The sequence below is a fragment of the Onychomys torridus genome, chromosome 9 (assembly GCF_903995425.1).
Source record: "Onychomys torridus chromosome 9, mOncTor1.1, whole genome shotgun sequence".
Lineage (NCBI taxonomy): Eukaryota > Metazoa > Chordata > Mammalia > Rodentia > Cricetidae > Onychomys > Onychomys torridus.
This window is the reverse complement of record NC_050451.1, coordinates 46,136,911-46,146,560: the sequence shown is the minus strand read 5'-3', so window position 1 is coordinate 46,146,560 and position 9,650 is coordinate 46,136,911.

Below are 9,650 nucleotides of genomic sequence, written 5' to 3'. Positions count from 1 at the left end.
TGCAAGCAGAACACTGTATACATAATAAATATTAAAAAACAAAACAAAACCAAAACCAGCTGGGTGGTGGTGACATGTAGTTAGAGTTTTCCTGCCTGGCCCAGTCAGGACAAATCTCTCTTACCCGCCAGTCCCACAGTCGCTCAGACCCAATCAAGAAAGCACACAGAAACTTACATTGTTTAGAAACTGTATGGCTGTGGCAGGCTTCTTGTTATCTACTTCTTCTATCTTAAATTAACCCATTTCTGTTAGTCTATACTTTGCCACATGGCTTGTGGCTTACCAGTGTCTTTACATGTTGCTTTTGATGGCGGCGGCTGGCGGTGTTTCTCCCCAGCCTTCTACTTCCCAGAATTCTCTTCTCTCTTGTCCTGCCTATACTTCCTGCCTGGCCACTGGCCAATCAGAACTTTATTTACACAGAGCAATATCCACAGCACTTCCCCTTTTCTTTTTTTTTTTTTTAAAGGAAGGTTTTAACTTTTACATAGTAAAATTACATATAACAAAACAATTATCAAGCAAGAATTACAGTTACAGTATTAAAGAAGATATCCTATCTAGCTTATATTTGTGAGTCCAAGGTTTTATATCTAACTTATCTTTTATCATAACTGAGGAAATTATAACTATCTAGCCTTCAACCACATCAAAGACCTCAGAAGGATATAATATTACCTGAGAACCGGGAGAAGGATGCAAGCATTTTTTGGGAGGTTTCCAAGAGTAGACAGAGACAGCTGGCAGCCTGGACAGTCACCTAATGTTCCTTTGTAAAGTTGGGGCATTTGTCTTCAGCCCACAGGGCTAGAGTCCCTCAGTCACTTCTCTCAGTGTCCTGTAGAATGTCTGGCAGTTTCCTCTGCAAAGCAGGAACCTGAAGGACCATTTTGTCAAGCAAAGTTTAGTGGTCACCTTTCTATGGGTCCTGCATGTCCAGTCGATCAAGCAGTCCAGGCAAGAACAGTTTCTTGCCCAAATGGCTATTTTTGCCAAGGTGAAGATAAGATATGAAGTGTCTTCAATGCCCATCCTCCTCTCTGAAGTAAATTGGTGCTGCCAGGAGCAGACGTGTCTCACTGTCCAGAAAGTCTAAATTTTAAAAGTATTTTAAATGCCATATTCTGTAAGTCTTTGATGTATTTGAAGATTACCTATCTATCTGAAATATCTCTATGTATATCTAGAAGACTTAACTAACATGGCTATGAGTATGATTATCATAGATGACTAATTATTAATCTATATTTAATTATCCATTTCAATTTAAAATGAGCTATACAAACATAATATCTTAAACACGATTAGAAATATACACACAGTATAACAAAATTAACTTTAAATTTGTATCAATAGACACGTAGTTAAAAGGGAGGTTTATTTTGTGGGGTAACTTACAAATGAATGGATAGGTTGTAGGATCTGGCAAAGGTATGGCGCAGTCTGGCGGTGTTCTCTGGAGAACTCTGCTCAGTCTACCTCCTGCGTCCAGCGTCCCAGAACCAAGAGAGAGCCCTCCTCCCAATCCTGGGTCTTCCGCTTCTTCCTCTGCCCTGCCTTGTGTGCGTGACCGTTACCAAAGCCTCAGTGGGAGTTGGAACTTCCAGGCCAATGCTGGGATGGCTACCCACTACATCGACACATGCTTTTAATCCCAGCACTCAGGAGGCAGAGCCAGGTGGATCTCTATGAGTCTGAGGCTAGCCTGATCTACCGATCAAGATCCAAGACAAGGACCAAAACTACATAGAGAAACCCTGTCTCAGGGGGAAAAAAATAAGAATTCAGCTGACAATGGCAAAAGCTATTACTTGGAAGAGTCAAGAACTTTTTCAGAGGGAAGCCAAAACTCAAGGAGTCTTGGTGATATTGGCTTCTGAATGTATTAGCTGTCTCCTGCAGCAAATTTCTTGTGTGCTATTATAGCTTTCCTAGTTGATTCTTTTTCCAAGAACTTCTAACAGTGTGATTGATCGTTCATTGGGCACAATTTCCCCTATACTATTGGGGTGTTTAGATAACATCCCCTAACTGTGTTAACAACAGTCACACAGTCAAGACCCTTTTTTTCAGGCCTTTGTTTTCCCTTTTAGCATTAGACTCAAAAGTCTGCCTTTCTATAATTACCTTCATTAGCAAACATCTGACCAGGGCCACCTCTGGACAAAAGTATGTTATCTGAGATACTTCTCAAACATCCAAGGACAGACTACAGATAGATAAGCATTCAAACTATCTGCTAGTTCCTGAGATAAGGTAAGTATTTTCACTGAGACAACCACCAAGGCCAGGAGGATGTTAGATACAAAGCTTTGTCTCTTGTGCAAATTAAGCTTAATTTATTCTTTTGCCCATAGCCCAAATATTATCCTTAGTTCTAAAGATTCCCTCTTTAACATTAACTCAGAACAAAAGGGCTTTTACAAACCAGGTGCATCATGCTGTAATGCAGGTTTGCCTAGTAACCCAGAACACTTCCCCTGCTAGCAGATAGGAAAGTGCTGCCCCAAGCTAACCTCAAACTAACAAACTCTTAACTCCTTTTACTTTCACCTTGGTTGACTAATCAGCTTATTATCTAACCACACTTAGGAATGCAGTATTACATATGGATCCCCCCTTTTCCCTTCTTGGATTTTCCCTATTTGACTCTAGGTTCCTTTCCCTCTTATTTGACCTTTTCCCTTTGAGAGTTCATTCTTGAGTTGTAAAGAAAGTCTGACAGTCACTGCCTGTTGTAAACTCTTATCTGTTTTTCTGACCCTGACAGAATGCAAGCCTTGTGACCTTGCTTTGGCCAAAGAATTGCTGATTATATGGGTATATAAACTGGAAACTTCAGAGAATGGGGGGGGGGGGACAGAGAGAGAGAACTAAGCTAGAGCAAGAGAGGAGCTAAGTATGAGAGCAGAAAAGAAGCTGTGTAGAGAGGATTGACTTAGAAGAATAAAGTGAATGGACTAAAGAGCTAGGTGTGCATGGATTCATTTGACATCCCTCAGAGTAATTCTCTGCTGCTGGTAGGATATTTTCTGGAGCCTGGGAGAAATCTCCACTAGGCAGATACTGGTTGAGGAATTCAATATTTTATTATATATTTTATTTTATAGTTAAGACTAATTAGGATCACATTTCAGTAATGTAATATCTGTATTAACGTAAGTATGGACTGTGTGTTGTGTTCACAAGTCTGCCAAAGATTTTTTTGTTTTGTTTTATGTTTGAGCAGGTAAAATATATTTTACCTGTCTTGCAGTTTTTCTAGGTTTATTTTTTTATGTCTGCAGCCAAGATTTTCAGGAGGTCTTCCTAATCAAACCTGATCTTTATTTTTTTTTTTTTCTGAGACGGGTTTCTTGTGTAGTTTTGGTGCCTGTCCTGGATCTAGCCCTGTAGACCAGGCTGGCCTCCAACTCACAGAGATTTGTCTGCTCTGCCTCCTGAGTGCTGGGATTAAAGGTGTGTGCCACCACCGCCTGGCTCCTGATCTTTATTAATCTTGAACAAATCTACAGCCTTTCATTTCCTCTTCCCCAAAGTAATACACTTTTTAGTTTCGTTTTAAAGTTAAGGCATCCCTAAAACATTTAGGCTGGTTTATTTCAGCAGTCCCTGTTATAATCCCATATCTCCCAGCAGCTGTCTTTTGCTTCGCAGCAATAAAAAATTCAAGGTCAGTACAGCAACACACAGCATCCATACTCCCAGTGTATTTCTCATCTCTATGTGGCTTTTTTTCTTTACTTTTTATTTTTTTCTTTTTAGAGACTTTACTTACTATTTTTAAACTTTTTTTTCTATGACTGTCTATATTCTTTTCTTTTCTTTTTTTTCTTAAGCCTATGCACAATTTTGAACACACTGCAACCTGTTTAGAGATCTGAACCTGCTTTACTGTATATCTTCAGCCTTTTTTGTTTGCACGAGCAAAAAACTGCTAAGCTACCACTGGGTTCTCCCTGTGGCTTTCGCGGCTGGCTCTGCCCAACTCTTCAGATCCATGAGAGTCAAGCCTGGTGTGGGCCAGGTCATGATGTACATTTGACCAAAACTGCATTCAGCCCCTCCACTCTGGAGTACTGGTGCCTGTGCTAAGGCAGACATTCTTTTTAGCTTACTGTTTCTACGTAATGTGAAAATATGGGCCTCACACTGGAATGCCAAAATGTACCAGGCTTTTTCTTTTAGGCCATCAACCAGCTCCAAAGTCACGACACAGAGACTTATTCTTAGTTATGAACGCTCAGCCATGGCTTAGCTCTTTTCTGGCTAGCTCTTTTAACTTAAATTAACCTGTTTCTCTTAATCTACCTTTTGCTTTGGGGCTGATTACCTTTCTTACTTCTGTTATCTTACTTTCACTTCTGTATTGTCTGCTGGCTGGCATCTGCCTGGCTTCTTGTTCCAGGCATGTCCCTGTTCTCTCCTCCTTTTCTCTCATTCTTCCCTCTCCCAGATTTCTCCTTCTATTTATTCTCTCTCCCTGCCATCCTTGCCCATCCTTTCTTTGCCTATCTACTGGCCATTCAGATTTTTATTAGCCCAATCAGGTGCCTTAGGCAATAAAGGTGAAACAAATACAACACATATTTTCATAATTAAACAAATGCAGCATAAACAAATGTAACACGTGTATACACAATTAAAGTAATATTCTGCAGCATAAACAAATGCAACACGCCAGGCAGTGGTGGCACATGCCTTTAAGCCCAGCACTCGGGAGGCAGAGGTAGGCTGATCTCTGTGAGTTCAAGGCTAGCCTGCTCTACAGAGTGAGATCCAGGAAAGGCGCAAATCCACACAGAGAAACCCTGTCTCGAAAAACAAAACAAAAACAAAACAAAAAAACAAAAACAAATGCAACACATCTTTACATAATTAAAAAATATTCTATAACAAAACTCCTTATGGAGTCTTCAGTGCTAATCATCTTCTCTAAAGTAAATTGGTAGTGCTAGGAGCAGATGTGGCTCATTGTCATGAAAAGTCATATGTTAACAAAACATTTTAATTGCAATGTTCTATAAAGTATTTGAAGACCATATATCTATCTAAAATATATCTCTGACCTTGAAAACATACCTGAGTACAAGTTTGATTGTTATATGTGACTGGCTACTAATCTGCATTTCTTTATTATCCATGTGACCCAGCTACACCACTCTTGGGTATATCCTGAAGGCCTCTAAGTCAACAGACCAGAGATACTTGTCTATATTTATGGCTGCACTATTCACAAAAGCCAAGACTTGGACGAGCCCTGTTTCATGTAACAGTAAAAGGAAATGACATGATATTTGCAAGAAAATTGATGTGACTGGAAATCATGCTAAGTGAAACAACTCTGAAAGAGAACTACCATGTATGTTCTTTTATATGCAGAGCCTTGATTTAAAATGAAATGTAGGGCTGGAGAGGTGGCTCAGAGGTTAAGAGCACTGACTGCTCTTTCAGAGGTCCTGAGTTCAATTCCCAGCACCCACATGGTGGCTCACAACCATCTGTAATGAGATCTGGTGCCCTCTTCTGGCCTGCAGTCATACATGCTGTATACATAATAAATAAATAAATCTTTGAAAAAAATTGGAGAGTTGGCTCAATGGCTAAGCACTGGTTGTTGTTCTAGGGGATTTATGCTTGATTCCCAGCACTCACTTGGTACCTCCCAAACACCTGTAACTCCAGTTCTAGGGGATCTGACACCTTCTTCTGGCCTCCACAAGCACATGGTGCAGACACACATGCAGGCAAAACACCTGTACACATATAATAAAAACAAATAAATTTAAAAATTAATTAAATGTGTGTGTATAGATCATAAAACTAAAATAAAGTATCATTAGAAGAGATCTTAAAGGTAGAGGAAATGTAGAGACAATGACAGTAACAGATGATAAAAATCAGAAGAGGCTTGGCAGAGGGATGGGGCATGCCCATAATCCCATGGCTTAAGAAGGCAGAGCAGGAGAATGCAGAGTTCAAGGTTATCCCCGACTACAAACTGACTCTCAGGGCAGCTTAGGCTATATGAAACTGTCAAAAAACAAAAAACAAAACAAAACAAAACCCAGCACACACACACACACACACACACACACACACACACACACACACACACAATACACATAGACAGAAAGACAGACAGACAGATACACAGGCATACACACACAGAGGCAGGGAGACAGAGACAGACAGACAGACATACACAGAGAGACAGACAGACACACACACAGAGAGACAGACATACACACACAGAGAGACAGACAGACAGACATACACACATACACAGACATACACAGAGAGACAGACAGACATACACACACAGAGAGACAGACACACACACAACACACACACACACACACACACACACACACACACACACACAGGAAGAGAGAAAGAGAAAGAGCAGAAGGGAGGATATTCTGAGGGGTGAGCAGCAGGCAGATAGCGGGACAGGCGCACAGGGAATGGCCATGATGAAGGGAACAAATGAGAATAGAGTGTAACGACATAAGGACGTGTATAGTGTCATAGTGAAGTCCATTACAACAGAGTGTAACGACATAAGGACGTGTATGATGCCATAGTGAAGTCCATTACAACAGAGTGTAACGGCATAAGGAAGTGTATAGTGCCATAGTGAAGTCTATTACTTTTTCTACACTCCCATTTTTTAAAAGATTTCTTTGTTTTTTATGTACATTGGGGTTTTACCCACATGAGGATACTAAATCCCCTGGAACTAGAGTTACAGACAGTTGTGAACTGCCACGTGGGTGCTGGGAACTGAACTCAGGTCCTTTAGAAGAGCAGCCAGTGCCTTAACCGCTGAGCCATCACTTCAACCCCCAAATCCCAAATCTTTTAAAAAGTCATTAAAAATTAATTAAATGGGACATAAAAGAATAATATGAAAAATTAATTAAACAACAATCAGTTATTTGGCAAGATAAACAAGATGGCAAACCCTTAGCCAAACTAATCAAAAGAGAGCAAAACCAAAATTAATAAAATCTGAGATATTACTGTTATGCCCACGTCACGACCCCCCCAACCAGACTACCAAGAAGCCAACTTTTGAAGCGAAAACAAAAGTTTCTTTATTCAATTATTCAAGCCTGGGCAGGGACTCTGTCTGACTTCTCATTACAGTGAGGGAGGGAGGAAGTTCTGAGCACTCACTACAAGGGGTTCTTTAGGAAAAGTTTCCATGTAGTGGGTTACATATCTTAGGGGTGGGGTAGTCCTGTGAAGTTACTAGCTGAACTTACTATAAGCGTGAGGTTACTAATGGCTAACAGGATGCAGGGTATCTACAGAGACGTAAATTTTCACTCCCTATCTCCTGTTTTTGCTGAGTCCAGGATATATACATTCAGATTTATTGTCACATGAGTTCAATCTCTGATCAGCTCTTAAACTGCTGGTCAGCTCTGGGTTCATTTATACCTTTAGATGGGGGGAGGTGATTCTCAAGAGGGCTACTGATTTTTCCCCTTCATTACAACTGACAATGAAATTCAAACAGCAGACGGCACTGTGGCTACGCTTTTGCAAGAAAGATTTGCATTCATTTCAAAGGCCCATCAAATTTCTTGTCACATTGTTTCCATGGAGACAAAGGCAGTTTAGCAAGCTATTGGAAAACCGCATGTCTGTGTTTTCGAGGAAGGTATTGTTAACACTACACAGTCATTTAGAAATGTGACATATTTTGCAACTTTCTATTACATTCAAGTTTTCATTAGGTGCTACCTCTCTTCCTGGCTGAAAACGTAACAGAGTAGCTAAACTCTCTTAAATGGCATAGTGTTTTACTGTCCTTGAGCTGTTACAAGCATCCACATTCATTTATTTCGTGTTAAAGCAACACAATGATAATGAGCAATGTTATTCTGAAGCATTGGTCTGAGCATCATTTTGCACATATTGGATGATTGAAATTGAAGTCTAAATGTTTGCAAAAACTACAGGAGATGTACTGTGTGTGTACAGAAGTTGATCACAAATTTTGGTAGGTTAAAAGAATAAAGCAAAGAGGATTATCTGGTTTGGTTACATACTTTAGGTCATTATTTTTTTAATTTAATTTTTGTACTGTTTAACCTCCAGACTTTGAATTTGGACCTTTGAAGAAAGAATTAACACTATAAAAAAATAAGTCATTGCTTCAAATACTATTCTTTATTTTGAATAAAGATAAGGACTGTCCTGATTAGTTTTATGTCGACTTGGCACAACTTAAGGTCCTTTGGGAAGAGGGACTCTCAATTGAAAAAAATAAAATGCTTCTATAGATTGGGCTGTACGCTGGCTGGTAGACCATTTTCTTAATTAGTGATCAATGCGGGAGGGCCAAGCCCGTTGTGTGTGGTATCAATCAAGGGATGGAGGTCCTGGGTGCTATAAAAGAGAGCAGGCTGAGCAAGCCAGGAGCAGCAAGCCAGTAAGCAGCACTCCTCCATGGCCTCTGCATCAGCTCCTGCCTCCAGGTTCCTGCCCTGACTGTCTTTGATGATGAACAGTAATGGGGAAGTGTAAGCCCAATAGACTCTTCCCTTCCCAAGTTGCGTTTGGTTGTGGTGTTTAATCACAGCAACAGAACTCTGAGACAGGACAGAATCAGAAAAGCTGCTTGGAATAGTCTTTGAGAGGAAGACTTGAGTTAGCTACTGCTCAGTGGTACAGCACTTGCCTAGGACATATAAGACCTTGGACTTGAACTCAAGCAAAACAAGAAACCAACAAAACAACTCCTGAAGTGGGACTTGAGCTTTGTTGGGAGAAAAGTAAGATGTGCATCTTGGGGTTGAGGATTTAGCTCAGTGGTATTGCACTTGCCTAGCAAGCGCAAGGCCCTGGGTTCGATCCTCAGCTCCACAAAAAAAAAAAAAAAAGAAAGAAAAAAGAAAAAAAAAAAAAAGATGTGCATCTTATCTAGAGGCCATGGGTGAGGAATATAGCTCTAGAGTAGAATGCCTGCCTTGTATTTGAGCCTGTGGTAGTTTGAATGAGAATGGTCCCCATAGGTTCATATATTTGAATGCTTAGCTCCCAGGGAGTGGAACCATTTGAGAAGGATTAGGAGGCAGAGGCTTTGTTGAAGGAAGTGTGTCACTGTGGGTGGGCTTTGAGTTCCTATTTCTCTGCTCTGTTGTCTGTGGATCTGGGTGTAGCTTCAGCAGCTTCTCCAGTATCATGACTGCCTGCCTGCCTCCTGCCTCCTGCTCCCCACCAGGATGATAATGGACTCACCCCTGAAACTGTAAGCAAGCCCTCAATTGCATGCTTTCTTTTTTGAGTTGCCTTGGTCATGGTGTCTCTTCATAGCAGTAGAACTAAGACAGTGCTCAAGCACTGCAAAACGTTGATAAATTAAATCTCAATTTTCTTCAAGTATTCAAGCATTTAAATGATCAGCATAAGAACTAGGTGACACTATGGTAGAACCCTACAATAATAGTGGCCCCCTTGATTTCAGTAACTATTGTAGGATAAATAAACAAGGAGAGTATGGAATGTACTCAGGTTTTAGTTGGATCAACTCTGAATAGAAAAAATATCCAGTCTGTGGCTCCTGTTACCACTGAGTGTTGTGTGGATGACCGGGGTCTGGACAGCCACCTGAGACCATGTTGGTGTCCAAG